The sequence below is a fragment of the Canis lupus genome, chromosome 14 (genome assembly GCF_011100685.1).
Source record: "Canis lupus familiaris isolate Mischka breed German Shepherd chromosome 14, alternate assembly UU_Cfam_GSD_1.0, whole genome shotgun sequence".
NCBI lineage: Eukaryota > Metazoa > Chordata > Mammalia > Carnivora > Canidae > Canis > Canis lupus.
The window spans coordinates 31,421,155-31,439,861 of NC_049235.1; positions in this window are offsets into that span (position 1 = coordinate 31,421,155).

The window sequence follows — 18,707 nt, forward strand, 5'->3', positions numbered from 1 at the left end:
TTCATCCCTCCCTTCTTGTTTCTCTCTGTCCAATTGTTCAATATAGTAACAAAGACACTGCTAAAGAGTTGGTGGTGGTAGGGGGGATGTTTATCTTGCTTTTAACTTTAAAGACAGTGTGCTTCCAGTATTTTAACTTTAGACATAGGGCTGATTTGATTTACAATGGTAAGGTAAACATTTTTCTGATACTGCATCTCTTAAAGAATGTTGGTTTTCTCCTTAGAAGGATGAATGTAAAATATATACCTTCAAAAAAAAGGATGAATGTGAGTTTTCTCATTTTACATGATAAATTTATTATTTTCCTAATTGAGCCTTCTTTGTGGTCCTAAGAGAAACCTCCTTGTAGCCAGGTTGCATTATTATTATTATTATTTTTTACTAATCCACTAGTTAATGTATTTCTTCAATAGTGCTTTCTACCTTTATGGGATTCTCAAAGGGAATCTTTCTTGGAACATGCTATTCTAATCGAATCCTTCATGTTGAAGATGAAGAAATTTGACTTACAATTTTAATTTTAAATCCAATGTTTACAAAGCAAACAACTGGGTAGGGATCCCTAAATTTTCTTCTTACAGAGAGTGGGCAATGTTTCATCTGTTCTTGACAGTTGGTGGTTTATGAGAAACCTCAAAATATTCTGACATCCCTGTTAAACTCCTCACATATTCTCTATCTTAAGAGATACTGAAGTGACAATAAAAAAGAGGAAGTTAAGTATCCATCCTAAGGGGTAGTGAAGTCAGGTCCCATGTTATCTGAGCTAATTAAGCTCAGAGAACTAGTGGTTCTCATCTACTAGTGGGACCATATAATATGTTCTCTAAACAAGGACAACTTGGAGAGTAAAAGAAGGTGATAAAGCCATTGGAATTGTATGATTTAAAATAATAACTTAAAATATGTTTGTCAGCCCAAATTGTATTATATAACATATCAGAAATTGTTCAATTAATGATTATTCTCAAAAGTAAAATTCTCTCAAAAATATTCATGTACATTATACCACAATTTAAAAATTATCTTTTGTATATACTAACATTAATTTTTAAATTATTATTAGACTCCACACTCAATGTGGGGCTTGAACTCACAACCCTGAGATGGAGCTGCATTCTCCATTGACTGATGCAGTCAAGTGCCTCAACGTTCATGTTTCTTAACTATACTTGTCTTTTCTCCCAGGTGTCTGGTATTTTTCTTTTTCTTTTTTTTTTTTTTTTTGTCTGGTATTTTTCTGAAATTTTTTTCTGGTATTATCAGAATTTATTTTTCAATGTGATATTTTTTTTCTTATAAAAATGCCTGCAATTATCTTCAAAGTTTTCCTTGTGGTTAATATATTTGGAATTTTCATCAGCTTTAATTGGCATTTCTCTACAGACTCTACTATTTTTAATTAAGAAAATACCCCTACTGTAGGTGCCTGGTTATCTGGTAAATTCAAGAAATTTTGTTTCAGCGAAGGGTAATCTTTTTAATCTTAAAGTCATTTTTAATCTTATTGAGAAGTTATCTCAAATATTTTAGTCTTTGTTTAGAGTCACTTCTTCTACAGAAAATTTTATACCATGAAACATGCAAAATAACTTGTTTCTTTTTATAATCATTTAAAATGTTTCATTAAATTTTCAAGCTACAAAATTGTAGATTCTTTCTATTTCATTCTATTTGGGAACAAAATATAATCCAGTTAAATAAAGATTTTTAGTAAATCAAGACTATCTCATTTAGGGTTGATGCCTTCAAGGGCGGTGACCATATTTTTATATGATTAATTGGTCACATAAATCATAAATTGAATTTAGGGTTAGGATTACTTATCCATTTAGGGTGTGTATATGTATTTGTATGCATGCATCTATCTGACTGTTTCAATTTGTCAGTCTCGCACTGAGAAAAAATAAATAGTATGAAAGGTGAGCGGTGGAGTATAGGTCTGCCCCCTACCTATCTTCCAGTGTATGGGTCTCTTTTGTAGAGGCAATAGTTATTACTAGCTTCTTGGTCCTTCTTCCAGAAATATTTTCTCTATATTCAAGCATGTCCCTATCCATCTATCATCCAGCCAGCCAGCCAGCCAGCCAGCCAGCCAGCCAGCCATCTCTGTATACATCTACCCATTACATTTGTTTGTTTTTAGTTTTTAAGTTTTAATTCCAATAGAGTTAACATACACTGTTAAATTAGTATCGATGTACAATATAGTTATTATAATTCTATATGTCATTCAGTGCTCATCATAATAAATGTGCTCTTTAATCCCTATCACCAATTTCACCCATCACCTTACCCACCTCCCCTCTGGTAACCATCAGTCTGTTCTCTGCAGTCTATTATTTAGTCTCTTTTTTTTTTCTTCATTCATTTGTTTTGTTTCTTAAATTCTACATGTAAGTGAAATCATATAGTATGTTTTTCTCTGACTTATCTCACGTAGCACATATACCCTTTAAATTAATCCATGTTGTTGCAAAAGACAAGATTTCTTTCTTATGGCTGAGTAACATTCCATTGTGTGTATATGTATCTTTATACACAAACACACACACATGCACACATATAAACACAACCAAGATCTTTATCCATTCGTCTGTCATTATCTCATTGTGGTGTTGATTTGCATTTCCCTGTGATGAATGGCATTGTGCTTCTTTTCATGTGTCTGTTGGCCATGTGAATGTCTTCTTTGGACAAATGTCTGTTCATGTCTTCTGCCCATTTTTAATTGGATTATTTGGGGGTTTTGGTGTTGAATTGAATAAATTCTTCATATACATCAGATACTAACCCTTTGTCAGATATGTCATTGCAAATATTTTCTTCCATTCCGTAGGTTGCTTTCTAGTTCTGTTGATTGTTTCCTTTGCTGTGCAGAAGTTTTTTTATTTTGATGTAGTCCCAATACTTGTTGCTTTTGTTTCTCTTGTCTCAGTAGACATATCTAGAAATAAGTTGCCATGATTGATGTCAGAGAATTTACTGCTGTGCTTTCTTCTAGGATTTTGATAGCTTCAGCTCTCACATTTAGGTCCTTAATCCATTTTGAGTTTATTTTGTGTATGGTGTAAGAATATGGTCTAGTTTTATTCTTTTGTATGTTGCAACACTATTTATTGAAGAGACTTTTTTTTTTCTTATTGCATATTCTTTCCTTCTTTGTCGAAGATTAATTGACCACATAATTGTAGGTTTATTTCTGGACTCTATTTTCTTCCATTGATCTATTTGTCTATTTTTGTGCCAGTAAAATACCATTTAGGTTACTATAGCTTTGAAATATGAGATTGTGATGGCTCCAGTTTAGTTCTTCTCCAAGATTTTTTTGGCTATTTGGTGTCTTTTGTGGTTCCACACAAATTTTAGGATGGTTCTAGTTCTGTGAGAAGTGCTGTTGGTATTTTGGTAGGGATTGCATTAAATCTGCAGATTTCTTTGGGAAGTATGGACATTTTAATAATATTTGTTCATCTAATCCATGAGCATGGAATACCCTTCCATTTGCTTGTGTCATCCTCAATTTCTTTCATCACCGTTTTATGGCATTTTATAATACAGGTCATTCACCTCCTTAGTTAAACTTATTCCAAATATTTTATTTTATTTATTTTAAAAATATTTTATTTATTAATTCATGAGAGATACACACAGACAGAGGCAGAGACATAGGCAGAGGGAGAAGTAGGCTCCATGCAGGGAGCTTGATATGGGACTCGATCCCAGGACTCCAGGATCATGCCCTGAGCTGAAAGAAGATGCTCAACTGCTGAGCCACCCAGGCATCCTTCCAGGTATTTTATTATTTTTGTTATAATTATAAAAGGGATTGTTCTTAATTTATCTTTATGTTGCTTTATTATTAGTGTATAGAACTGCAGTGGATTTCTGTATATTGATTTTGTATTCTGCAACATTACTGAATTCACTTATAAGCTCTAGTAGTTTTTTTTTAATATTTTTTATTTATTTATGGTAGTCACAGAGAGAGAGAGAGAGAGAGGCAGAGACATAGGCAGAGGGAGAAGCTCTAGTAGTTTTTTTGTGCAGACTTTAAGATTTTCTATATAAACCTATTAAATTTTTTAAATTAACACAAATTATGCCATTCTATCAATACTTCTGAACTTAAAAAATACTTCTGAACTTCCCCTTTTCATTTAATAATATTGAATATTGTACTATATCAGGAATGTATTTATGCAGCTATACACTAAATGAAAGAGAAAGAGTACCCTACATAAAACGTTTATCCATCTTTATTTTCTAAATCCTGTAGAGGTAAACACTTACTTTAAAAATAGTGTTTTCTGGAACAAAAAAGATTCTTCGGTTTCAAGGAATAGATATCTCCAGCATTTGTTACTGAACAGTGTTATTTTATACCAAACATTTTAAAAGCATCGTGTTTTTCTAAGCTGTTCATGTTCAGCATCTGCAACCTACAGATTCTTGTCACATTAAGAATGATTACATTTCCCAATGCAAAATAATATCCCTTTTTTTTCCTTAAGCATCTCAAGTTTCTAAACCTTTAGGACACTACAGCTAAACATTTGATAAACAACTAGTTTTTTCCCAGTTTGGATATCAATGAGATTTATTCCTTGGTACTTGCCCTGTGGGCTACTTAAGATTATATAGAATTGTGAATATAGCTGTTGTACTTTACTTTTATCCATAAAAATGGTCCTATGCCTTGAAAAGGTAGAGCATTTTCTCTCTTATAGAGAACAGGGACTGACATTGGTCACTCTGTTTCTTCAGATCCATTTGGGGAGGTAGCCCTGGGCTGGTCTGCAGATGGGTCCAAAATGAGTTTTCAAATGGATTAAGAGCAGATCAAGTGGGAAGAAGAAATCAGAACCAAATAGTCAGAGAACCAGGAGGAGGAGGGAAGTAAGCAGTGAGTCTGGAGACTAAACAGGAACAGTACTTGTGTTATATTCCTCAATCTGTATAAATCTAAATTGTCTTTATGTTTCTCTCATGGAAATGAGAGATTGCTTGGATGTTGAATTATTCTTGGTTCAGTAAAATCCACTTGTACTTGTTAGCATGCAGTATCATCTAACTGTTTAGTGTAGAAGAAAGATGAGATAAATCTGACTCTTTTGATAAAAACATACTTAGTCAAGATGTTATCAAGCATAAATTTCTACTTTTTAATTTTGCCTAAAAGGCTAAGAATTTGTTTAATGTAAATACCCAAGGTTGTATTCATTTCCTAGAAAGTTGTGTGTGTGTGTGTGTGTGTGTGTGTGTGTGTACTATGTAGTTGGTTATTGATTTTCTTCCTCTTAAACTCTTTCTTTTTTGAAAACTTGTTTTATATTTATTGGATTTCTGACACTATTATCTATTTGTCCTTTAAAATTTTTTATCTCTTTAGCTTTTTACTAGGAGAATTTCTCATTTGTCTTCTGATGTGATTTTGTAGTATTGAATTTATCATTCAGTGTTTCCTACAGTAAAAAAAAATATGTTAGCTGTATTACCTTTCAATTATAAATCTCTTTACTGTTTTGAAATTGTTCTCTCTTTAGTACTATAGATCTTGCTTTCATATACATGAGGTAAGATGCTTCTGTAGAGGTATATCGAGCCAGATATTAAACCTTCAGATTGACCTAAGTTTCTTAAGCCAGCATCTTTTCCAGATTCATACTGTGGCTGTTTTTGTGGCTCCTCACTCTATGAAGACTTCAAGTTTTATAGTACTTCCTGGAAACTCCAACAGAATTTAGATATACTCCCACCAACCATACCATAACTAAGCCTTATTATCAGGACCCAGTGCAAACCTGCTGGATAAGGGTTCCTTTCATTTTCGCTCCTGAAGGCACACCGTGATATTTATTAGATTATGGGCATATCAGTCCTTCTCTCATTCTGATCTTGCCTATACTTGAATTTTTGGTTTTGCTAACTACACCTATCTGTAGTTGCCAAAAGGTATAATTTCCTTCCCCCTGTAATACTCAGAGGAGAGTTTGGAAGAATGTGGACTCCACTTGCTATCTTGGCTTGAAACTTGTCATTGACCGTGCTTTAAATTGAGCCTAAGTGGGTTCAGTGACCTGGCCAACCTCAAAGTAAGTGGCTCAACCTTAGATTTTTGAACCCAGGTTTTGTGTTTTCTCCCCTATGGGAGATATCATACACAGTGCTTAAGAGTAGAGGCCCTAGGGAAAAGGAATAGGCAGGTTCTAACATCTGAAGAGTGGGCCCATAATGGGTCAGTTTGGAGACCTGAGTCTCCAGTGCTGATTGTAAGGGAAAGGAAAAACACGAACAAGGAGTTTTCTTTCTTTTTTTTTTTACCATTATTCTTCACAATGGGATTCTTTACAGTGCTTTTAGTCATGTGTTCATCATACTTCATCTAAACATTTTCATCATTGCCTTAACAATTGTCATGACAACTTACTACCTATAGGAGTCACTTGAGAAACAATGATCATGGGCCCATTTGCCCTCTGCACTCACCCTCCCATTGTCCTGCTCTAAGCGCTGGATGTCAGGGTTCAAATATCTCATTAATAGCCCCTTTGACCAAGGCAAGTCATTAATATAAATAGAAATGGTGATAATGTCCATCTTACAAACCTGTTGTGAATATTAAATAAGCAAGGACCTGGAAAATGACAAAAAGTGAACTTTACCTTCCCAGGCATGTTCTACTCTGAACCAGGCTCTCTTACAGTTAATGGAGGTGAGATAGAGAGTGTGAAGTTCAAGTTCCTCTCTCTCTCTTTTTTTTTTTTTTTGGAAGAGAGATAAATGCATATAAAAACAATGTTTGAGGGATGCCTGGGTGGCTCAGTAGTTTAGTGTCTGCCCTTGATTCAGGTTGTGATCCTGGGGTCTTGGGATCCAGGCCCACATAAGGCTCCCCACAGACAGCCCGCTTTCCCCTGCTTATGTCTCTGTCCCTTTCTCTGTGTTTCTTATGAATAAATAAATAAAATCTTTAAAAGATAATAATGTTTGATGAATTCCTGATACTAGTTCCTATTTATTACTCTATTATTCAAATGAGCTCACTAAATACCAAAACTAAGTAAGAAAATTCTTTATCAAAAGGATGGATGGATGTGGTGTATTAGGTATTTTCTAAAAATGTGTAATTTTTAAAGGGGAGACTTCTCTCAAGAAACAGCCAGTTTGGAAAAATTATGATTCAGAGGGTTTCAAGTACTAATTTCATTTCTATTTTAAACAAATTTAACTGTTTTACTCCTGTTTTTCATGGTCCAAGAAATTATTTTAGTGAACTCTGCTGCGCAGGTGAGGCTATAATCAGAACGGCCCCATTAGTTGGGAAACTCCACGGGGCTGAGCCGAAGAAATTCTCTGGTTCTGACATTAGGTGTCACTGCAATCAAGGGAAAGCAGAGCAAGCAACTGAGCAAGGCAGAGGAACTTGCGCATGGAGGCAGAAAGATACACAGTGAAATTGTGGCATGAAGTATCTGGAGAAGAACCTGTGATGTTAAGATTTTCATATTCACATTGCCATTGCAAAAAAGAACATCTTAATATATGTATCAACAACCTTTTTTTCCTCAAATTGATTAGAAACACTTGTTAACTGCCTAGCTTGCTATTTCTTCCCCTAATAAATGATAAAACTAATTGACTCCCAAGGATTTTCAAAGCAGCATGATTCTAATAGGATATGAATGAGAATTTCACAGATCAGCTTTGAGTCTAGTCCTTAAAATTGAGCTTATAGCTTACACTTTAAATCTTACTTTAAATATATTTTAGTTATGTACCTTACCAGATGTTTCAAAAGTTTTTTAGCTTGATAAAGATATTATGAGCCAAGAGATTCAATGACCTTAAATTAAAAATTTATTTCCTACTTGGAAGGCAGTTTTTGTTTTCTCTTCCACATCATTGACATTTGTATGTTACATGTACAGTTTTCAGGTACATTCACATTTGTTTATTTAAGTAAAATATTTACAAACAGTTGGAGAGAACAGAGTCCATCTGATGTTTCCCTTTATTGTTAAGCAGCACAGTAAATAGAAAAGTCCAGGGAATCCCTGGGTGGCTCAGTGATTTAGCGCCTGCCTTCGGCCCAGGGTGTGATCCTGGAGTCCTAAGATCGAGTCCCACATCAGGCTCCTTGCATGGAGCCTGCTTCTCCCTCTGTCTATGTCTCTGCCTCTCTCTCTCTCTCTCTCTCTCTCTCTCTGTGTCTTTCATGAATAAATAAATAAAGTCTTTAAAAAATTTTTTTTAAAAAGAGTAAAGTCCATACTCATGAGAGCTGTATTAAATTCATTTTCCCACGTGTATGTATTGGTAAACACTGTTGGAATGGATTCAGAGTATTAATGATTGATATGCCATAGGTACTGAGGAATCAAATGGATGCTGACTCTAGTGGTGTCTGGGAGATCTAGGGGAAAAAAGAGTAGGCTGGGACTGATGGTAAATAGTTCTGTAGCACCTGTTTATCAAACTCATGATGTCATTGAACATATTAATAACTGGAATGGCAGTATCTGGTTGAATATCAGCTTCATGTGTATATGACTTGACTTACCAAGGGCCACAAGATCTTTGGTTTAGAGTCTAAAAACAAGTACAAAAGTTCAGTCTTGTTTACTTTCTTCTTGATTATGGTCCCTACTGTCAATTCATGCATAGGAGTGGTTTTAATGATGAAAAGTTCACACTTGAGGAAAAGCTATGAGAGATACAGAGGGACACTTGGTCTATGCATTTCTATAGCCTCTTTCTTCCTCAGACTATGATGGAGGCCTTGGTTCCCCTCCTGTCATGATTCTTTGGGGTACGGAGAGGTTAATCCATTGCTAAAGATCAAGAAAGTCATATTAGTATTTGGCATAACTTCATTACTTTGGTGATCTTGGAATATATGATATTGGGAATACGAGTGGGGTTCTCAGTGCTATAGACAATTTATTTTAAGGTGACTTGAACACTGATTTCTTTGTTTTACTTGATAACTAATAAACCAACTTACATTATATGCATTATATGCGACTGTTGGCATTTATATTTGTCAGAGAGGGAAGACTAGAAGGTCAAGATCAGGCAGTTGCCATGTTGCAGTGCTGAGATTTTGAACCCGTGGTAGTTGTCCAAGTCTTATTTGTTATTTTATTGATAGTTTGTTTTCTGTCGGTTGTTCTCAATGAAAAGAAATGGATGTATGGCTTAACTCAGACCAGTGATTCTAGTACTATTTTGGATCTGCTATGATTACTGAAGCTGTTCTTCTGAATATCTATATTATTACCTTGATGATTCACAACTAAACTTATACCTAAGTTATCCAGGTTACATTAATCTGTATATTAGCATCCCTTAGAATTGCTAATTTTTTATAACAGGAAAGAGTGAAATATCTATATATGTCTCAATCTGCCTCTGCCAAGTTGTTTCAACAATTATGTTCACTGCCAAAAGTATGGATGTGTCATAAAATTTTAAAAGTATGAATATAGTCTTGAATACTATGACTCCAAGAACTAATGATTATCTTCATGATTAGGGATCTTGTCTACCAACATCAGGAACCTATTGATGTCATAATTCACTGTTTCTCACTGTATGAAAAATTATTTTTATTCCACCATTTAGCATTCTTTACCCACTTTCACTTAGTTTATTTCTCTAAATTTCATTGATATTGGTATAATTTTTGTTCCAAAGTGCTGGCAATTTTAATTCTTAAGGTTGATCTCATCATACATTTATGGATTTCACAGTGTAAGTTGGTTGAATCATGGTTTCATGATATGAAATTACCTTGATGCTATGATAGCTCTAAGCATGCTACCAGCAAACTAGTTTAGATGTCAGAATCTGCAGAGTCTCACAGACCAAACTAAGGTTCTCAGATTACATGGCTTATTGGATCAACACACAGGGAGAAGCAAAGGGAGAGATGGTGTAGACTATGACTTGGATGGGATGCAAATGGGGAAGAATACTACAATGCCTAAATCTTGGCTATATCTGTACCTCTTGCTCCTTTCTACCATATCACTCTTTTTTTTTTTTTTTAAAGATTTTATTTATTGATTTGACAGAGAGAGAGAGAGACAGAGGGAGAGGGAGAGAGAGAGGGAGGGAGCTGAATACAACAGAGGGAGCAGCAGTGGGAGAGGGAAAAGCAGACTCCAAGCTAAGCAGGGAGCTAGATACAAGACTGGATCCCAGGACCCAGGAATCATGACCTGAGCCAAAGGCAGACGCTTAACCAACTGAGCCATTCAGGTGCCCCAATCACTCTTCTTTGTTAATGGTAGGTTTATGATAATGGAAGTTGACAATGGGCAAGGGGCTCAGAAGAAGAAAAGTACCAGAGTCAACTTGTTTTTATCAAAGAGACACAGGACAAAGCATCCAACCAGTAGCTATCAACAAATAGTAATTGCTTATATCTGAATGGGGTGGAAAATGTGAGGGGCTAGTATGAGTGTCATCAATAGGTGACTGATTTAAGGATGACATTAATGAAGATGGCATGAGTTGAACCTGAGAAATGTACATTATTTTTACACCTTTATTGAAAATTTATTTGCATGCAATTAAATGACTTCATTTTAACACTTCAATGACTTTTTTTGAGAGGGTCAAATAGAGAAGGAGGAGAAAACTTAAGCAGGCTCCATGCCTAATAAGGCGCCCCACTCAGGGTTCAATCTCACAACCCTGAGATCATGACCTGAGCTGAAATCAAGAGTCAGATATTTAACTGACTGAGCCACCCAGGTGCCTGACACTTCAATGACTTTTGAGGAAAATATACAGCTGACTCTTGAACAACATGGATTTGAACTGTATGAGCTCACTTATACACAGGTTTTTTGAATAAATACACTATAGTACTGTAAATATTTTTTCTGAAATTTTCTTAATAGCATTTTATTTTCTCGAGCTTAATTTATTGTAAGAATTTGATATATAATACAAATAACATACAAAATATGTATTAACCTACTATGTTATTATTATGGCTTCTGGTCAATAGTAACCTATTAGTAATCAACTTTTGGGACATCAAACGTTAAAAACAGATTTCCAACTGTGCAGGCGGTTGGTGATTTTAACCCCCACATTGTTCAAGGGTCAACTTTACACTCCTATAACCACCTGCACAATTAAGATACAGAATATTTTCATCAGCCTCCATAATTCCCTCATGCTATTTTGCAATTAATCTCTCACACCTGTCCCAGGCAACCACTAGTCAACTTTCTGTTACCATAGATGACTTTTGTCTTTTCTAAATAAAATTCTATATGATGTAGTTTTTTGCATATAGCTTCTTTTGCTAACTACAGTGTTTTTGAGATTCGTCTATTTTGTTGCATCTATCAGTGAATCATTCCCTGTTATTGCTGAATATTATTGCATTGTTTGGATATGCTTCCGTATATTTACCTACTCAGCTATTGTTGAACATTAGAGTTGTTGATAGCTTTGTGTTATTATGAATAAGCTGCTTATTAGTATCTAAGTACTAGGCTTTGTGTGGATATGTTTTCATGTCTCTTGGACAATACCTTTTTCAGGGTCATATGGTAAGTGTATCTTTAATAAGACACTACCAGCCTGTTTTCCAAAATTGTACTAACTTACATTGCCATCAGTTATTTCACGTACTTGTCAACACTTACTATTGTGAATCTTTAACTTTAGACATTCCATGGATGTTTAATGATACTTCATTACAGCTTTACTTTCTATTTTTCTAATGATGAAAGATACAGAGCACTTTTCATGTACTTCCTGGTCATTCATGTATCTTCTTTGGTAAAAAGTCTATTAATGTATTTTCCTTTCTAAAAATGAGGTTGTTATTGAGTTGTTAAGAGTAGTTGTATATACTGAACAATTTATTTTCACCAGAATATTGTCTTCCAATGTATAACTTGCTTCCTAATTTTCCTATGTCTTACTAAGAAGTTTTACTTTTTATGAATTCCCATTAATTTCTTTTTTGTTTTCTAAGAAATCCTTGCTTACATCAGTATTGCAAAAATTCTCTAATTATCCTAAAAATTATATAATTTCAGCTGTTAGGTTTAGGCCTGTGATCCACTTTACTTTGGTAATATTCCATGTGCATTTGAGAAGATGTATGTTTTGTTATTCTTGGATGGAGTGTTCTGTTACTATTAATTAGATCAAGGTTGTTGATAATGTTATCCATATTTTCTATATTCTTATTAATTTTCTTCCTATTTGCCTATCAGTCATTATAAGAGAAATGTTGAAATAACGCCTCTAATCATAAATATATCTCTATGCCTTTTGAATCTGTCAGTTTCTCTTTCATGGATACAAAACTCCATTATTACATATACCCAATTTAGGATAGCTACAACTTAACGACAAATCCACCCTTTATCTTTACGAATTGTTTCTCTTTATTTATGTTAAGCTCCTTATCCTGTAGTCTGCTATTTCTGATATTAATACAACACCTTTTTTATTAGGATTTTTGTTTGTTTGATATATATTATTTCTATCTTTATACTATAAACCTCTGGTACTTATAGTTAAAGTTGGTTTCTTAGAGAGAAGAAATACTTGTGTTTGCCCTTTTAATCTATACCGATAACCTCCATTTTAATTGGATTGTTTAGATAACTTACATTTAATGTGTTTATTGATATGACAGGGTTTAAATCTACCAATTTATTGTGTTATCCGTTTGACCCATGTGTTATGGTATATTTTCTGTTTTTGCTTTTTCAATTGAGAATTTATCTTTACTGTTGGTTTATTAATTATTTTTATAGTTAATTATAATTATATATAATCATATATTAATATGTATTAATCATATATAATCATATAAAACTATAATTTATATTTATATAAAAATATATAATATATAATATAATTACATATAATATATACAAATATATAATGTATAAAAATAATATAATTTATATATAAATAAATATATAATATATAATTATAATAAATAAATATTTATTAACTATTTTTTAGATTAGCTTTTAATATTTGATCTAATGTTTACAATGTTTATCTAATGTTACCACTATGTACCTTCATATATCGCTCCTGTGGAACATAAGAGCATTACTACCATTGCCTCTTCTAACTTTTGTTTTTCATGGGCATATGGTTTATTTTTTACATATGTTTTCAACACAGTGCATCGCTATAATTTTTATTTTTTTTTTAAGATTTTATTTATTCATGAGAGAGAACAGAGAGGGAGAGAAGCAGAGACATAGGCAGAGGGAGAAGCAGGCTCCATGCAGGATGCCCGATGTGGGACTCGATTCCAGGTCTCCAGGATCAGGCCCTGTGCCGAAGGCAGGCACTAAACCACTGAGCCACCCGGGCTGCCCTATTTGTTTTGTTATTGAATCTTGTAACAGTTAGTCCTTTATGGAAAGAAGTGGAATCTCTGTGTCTGATGAAGATTTAATGTTTACTTTGTTCTCCTAGTCCTCCTTATCCACAAATAATGCTCTTGTTTTTTTCCTATTCTTATAAATCTTGGTCAACAAACACACATTATGTGTTACTTGCTTATTTCATTTGTTCTATGTCTAGCATGCTTCACAGGGTTCTTTATATATATTGGATACATCTTCCATGTTTTTCCGTCACATTTGTTTTTCTTTTCTTCAACAAGCTATATGTTTTGCACATATATTTTTCTAGTGTGTATTAAGAATTGTTATGACAGCTATTATACAGTGATAAGTTTCTACACAGATGTAAGCACATGGCTTTGTTCTTACATACAAGGATAGATCTTTAAAATATTTTAGTTGATTACAACCATGATACATTATGCTGGTATGCTTATAGTACACTCATTTTTGGCTAACCATTACTGACATGATGTTTTCCTATGAGGGTTATTCAGATTGTTACAAAGGTTACTTTATAAATTTGTTCTGAGTTTATGACTTCTTTTTCCTGCTAGAATTGATTTTCTAATGCTGGCTGACAAGAAAAAAACAACAACCTATTGTAGGTGCTTTATTATGCATTTGCTAAATCTCTTTGGTCTGGTTGGATGTAATTGTGAGAACAGAACTTAGTTTGAATTACTCTGTTGCTAGGATATTCTATCCTTCTTGCCAGTATTGTACCTAGCAAATTCCAATCTCCTTAGCCTCCCTAAACTCTGATCCTTTTCTTTTAGATGTTAAAATTTTTTTTGACTCATTCTATTCCTGTCAAGGTAGATTTTTGATATGGATCAAGGTCAAAGTTATTATTGGGTTATTGCACTAAAGGTGTGGGGATTTCTTTGTGAAGCTTAAAGGAGTTATAAGTTTTTGTTTCCTCATGGTACACTTTGTTTGGTTACCACTCTCCTGCTATTCACATGAAGCAGACAAGGTAAAACAGACCAAGGTGGTTCTTTCTTGGGAGAGCTTTATCAAGGAAGGTCATGATAATTGGCTTAGCTTTTCTCCCCCTTATTGTATTTTAATTGGGTTTATATTATTATTATTATTATTATTATTATTATTATTACTGATACAACAGCAAAATGCTTGGGGCCAAGATAGGAATGCGAGTCTGAAGGTCAAGAGACTATTGGTTAAGACTTATCTAGGCTCACTGCCAAGGTACCAATGCATTTGTGTACTTCACCAAAGCTGGCTTTTTTATAGACTTTGACTTCAATGCCTTGCAGTTATAAAAATGTACATTGGCAGGTCTGTCTCCTTTGTGAATCTTCTTCATAAACCAGTGCAGATGATGACAGGTTGGTCAAAGTTTTAGAATTACAGAAATCTCTTTATCTTAGCTTTTTCCAGCACGGAGTCCTGGGTACATTTTGACATAGTTTAACAGATTGCCATTAGTATGGGCAAGATCCACATATTTGAGAAGCAAAGTCCCTCACAAGACTTTAGAACTCCAACATCAGAAGTAGCTTTTGCTGTTAATATCATAACCTACAAGTGTTGTAGTTGCTGGGTACAGTTCGTGAAATCCGGATTTATGAAAATATTAATTCTGAACTCTTAGGTCAAAGTTCCATGGGGAAAATCAAGCTTGGCATGGGAAAACATTTTGATTCCTGATTCTTGTTAGTGGAAAAGTGGTGCTAGTTAAATATTTGGGGGAAGGGTATAGAAAAGGCTCATCTCAAAAGTGGGTATCATTGAAATTATATAAATTTTGGACTTTGAATTGATGGGCCCATGATTAGTGGGTTGAGGAGGATTTACTAAGAGAACCTAGAGCGTACTGTTTCATGTTTAGCTTCAGTTTCCTTTATATCAATGCAACTGATAACCACCTGCCAATATCTAGGACCAAAGAAGCAGTCAAAGAAAGAATAATTTTCGATTTCTCCCCTTCCTCCATGGGCTATCAAATTAACTCTGATTTCTTTTCTTTCTTTCTTTCTTTCTTTCTTTCTTTCTTTCTTTCTTTCTTTCTTTCTTTCTTTCTTTCTTCTTTCTTTCTTTCTTTCTTTCTTTCTTCTTTCTTTCTTTCTTTCTTTCTTTCTTTCTTTCTTTCTTTCTTCTCTTTCTTTCTTCTTTTTTCCTTCTTCTTTCTTTCTTTTTAAAGATTTTTATTTATTTTTGAGAGAGAGCAAGAGAACAGAAGGAGAATGACAAGTAGAGTCCCCATTGAACAGAGAGCCCACCGTGGGGCTCAATCCCAGGACCCTGAGATCATGACCTGAGCCAAAGGCAGACACCTAACCAAAGGAGCCACCCAGGTGCCCCAGCTCTGATTTATTCCTTAGATAATTCTGATTTCTGTAATTGTGTGTGAGTAGAGAAAAAGAGAAGAAATATAACCAAGTTATGGTGATCTGAATGGTTTGACTATGTGATACCCAAGGATTCCAGTTCTGATCAGGGGACTTTAAGTGGACATTTCTGAAGACTTGCTCATTGTTATCGTTTCAGGACTCAGAATGTAGGCCAGCTACTTAGGCATAATGAGGTTGATCAGAAAACAGATAAAGACCGAGGGCATTTATACCAGGTGTGTTTACATTACTTTGAGTAGCGGTAGAGGAAAAACTTGATAGATTGTAAAAATCTAAAGTTAAAAATTAAAAGAGGTTCTGTGGGAAAAAGAGAAGGAAGGAGGAGGATAATATTCAGACTGAACACACAGTATTTGTACTGTACAAGAAGCAAGTTACAATATTTTTTAAAATCAGCTAAAAACATGAGGGAAACATTGGACTATCAGAAGAAAAGTTCAACCTTGATGTTGTAGAAACAGAAGGCTCGTTCAAGTTGTTATGACCCTGAATGACCCTGAATGAAGTGGCGAGTCCTCACAACCAGAATTGAATCATTGAGGTAAGGTGAATCTTTGAGAAAGAGCATATTATAAAGGACAATCTGGTTTTCATGGCCCATAACAAAAGAGACTTGAGAGGGACAGTGTGGAGCCTACTGGGCTATTAACTCTCCTTTTTGGAATGCTATTAAAAACAGAGGTAATCTACTCATAAGAGCTTGACACTAGTTTCCTGAATAGAATCCACTGTTAGCTGAATATGAAAGTAGTTGAAATGCAATAATAGTAAAAGTGTAACTGGAAAAAGAGGAAAAATGTCAAAATATCTGGAGTGGTTCTTAAATACTGAGAAGGAAATTTGGGAAATGAATAAGGATCAGTGGTATAACCATTGCAAATTCTTACTTGAAGAGAAAGCTAATATGATTCAGATGCCAGCTTCTGAAAGATGGCAATGAAATTGTTTTCTCAGATAGGAAAATGTAAAATCAGAGTGGCCATCTACCTCTTGATAGATTTATCTTAAGTCCAGATTCATCTGAGTTTATGGATGGAAGACAAATGGAAAATTAAGACTTACTGCTAAACTGGCAAAAAAAAAAACCAAAACCAACCAAACAAACAAACAAAAAAAAAAACAGGGACACCTGGGGGCTCAGAGGTTGAATGTCTGCCTTTGGATCAGGGTGTGATCCTGGTCTGGGGATGGATTCCTGCATTGGGCTCCCTGAAAGGAGTCTGCTTCTCTCTCTGTCTGTCTCTGCTTCTCTCTCTCTGTATTTCTCATGAATAAATAAATAAAATATTTAAAAATAATAATAAAATAAACTGGCAAAAAACAAAACCATTGTCTTTCTTTTGTCCTATTTTCTCTGGAATCATTTCTCTCTGATAACAGAGCCTCTCTGATATTGTGTATAGTTGACTTGATATTCTGCTTCAACATCAGTTTTGGTAATTACACTGAACAAGTGCTACCACTTCTTCATTCCCTACCGGAGGAGACGCTTCTCCATATCTACAGCCTCTGCTGATGTTGGGAGCAGCCATCTAGGTTTGAGCAGGGTCTTAATCAAGGGAACTGGGGTACCTAGTTCTGCTCAGCTACTTCCAAATGTTCATTGGCGCTTGCTATTTACATTAGCATCTCAAGGGCTCCATGATCACCAGAAGATATTCCTGACATAAAACAATTTTCAAAGTCCCTATTTTAAAATTTTGATTATTTACTGTCTAAATTATTTGAGGAAGGAGATGTGTGAACAGTACTATAAGCTGCAGCAGAGTTTTAACTATGTTAACTTGGGTGAATATTATTATTTGAGCTGAAATTAAGATATTCGCTTTACTACTCCCATGATGTCATGAAGCAAGTAAAAACCAGGAGTCCAAAAGCCGGAATAGTTTCAGTCTTCGCTATATTACTCTGGGGAGTCATGGCTATTGACTGTGAGGAATTATAGAACCGGTTAAAGCATTTCCAGAAGCATCAGAAAGTGTTGTAATGTGTGTTGTAACATGCATTATATGCTATGGGTACACAGTGGTCCCAAAATTGGTCTGCAACTTTGTTTGAGGTCTCTATGCTGGTGATACCAAGAAAGTTGCTGCTGCAGTAGGCTCAGCCTCCCCCTCAGGGTTTACTGGAAAGGACATGAGATGCATAGGTATTTGCTGTAGTCTGGGTGTGGACTCTACTGTCAGGGACAACTTAAATCCAGTAAAGTTGACTGGATGGAAACAGAAACATCCTGGGAAAAACATTTGGGTGCTTAAGTGTCAAGGAAGGAATTGTAAATGACTACCCATCATGAGGAGCATCTGCCTTAGGAAGAAATCTCCAGTGATGAGCTTCTTTGAGGAGCCTATAAAAGTGTCACTCCAGGAAGAGAGCCCTAAATTTCTGCCAGATACACAGTGTGGGAAGTCAACTTAAAATAGTACCATTTCAGGTAAGCTGTTTCCCATCCATTTTCCATTCTTTGCACTTAATCATCTTATACCTAGTCCTCCGTGCCCCCCCCACCCCCCATGCTCATCCCTCCTCACCCTCAGAAGGGAGAATAAAGTAGCTAGGAAATAGGGAAGAAGACAAAAGGAAGAGATGGGCAAGTGGGCAAGAATTCAGTTGTGCTTCTACACGCACTGCCCCCACACCTCCCCCCACTCCCTAAGGCCTTGCCAGAATCTAGACTAAACCAGGGGAAGGGAGAGGTTTTGATTGTTAATCAAAGGAATTGTGATTAATTTTTTCTACTGAAAGTTTTATTTTTGAAATTAGCTGGCAGTTTCCAGTGTATATTGAACTGTGTATTACCTAAGGGTGAACAGAATAGGCCTTAGACCTGCTGTTGATCAGGAGCAAGGATTATCTCCACTAAATAAATTTTCAATGTGACAGGAAGCCAAAATAAAGTTGTGTTTTAAATACA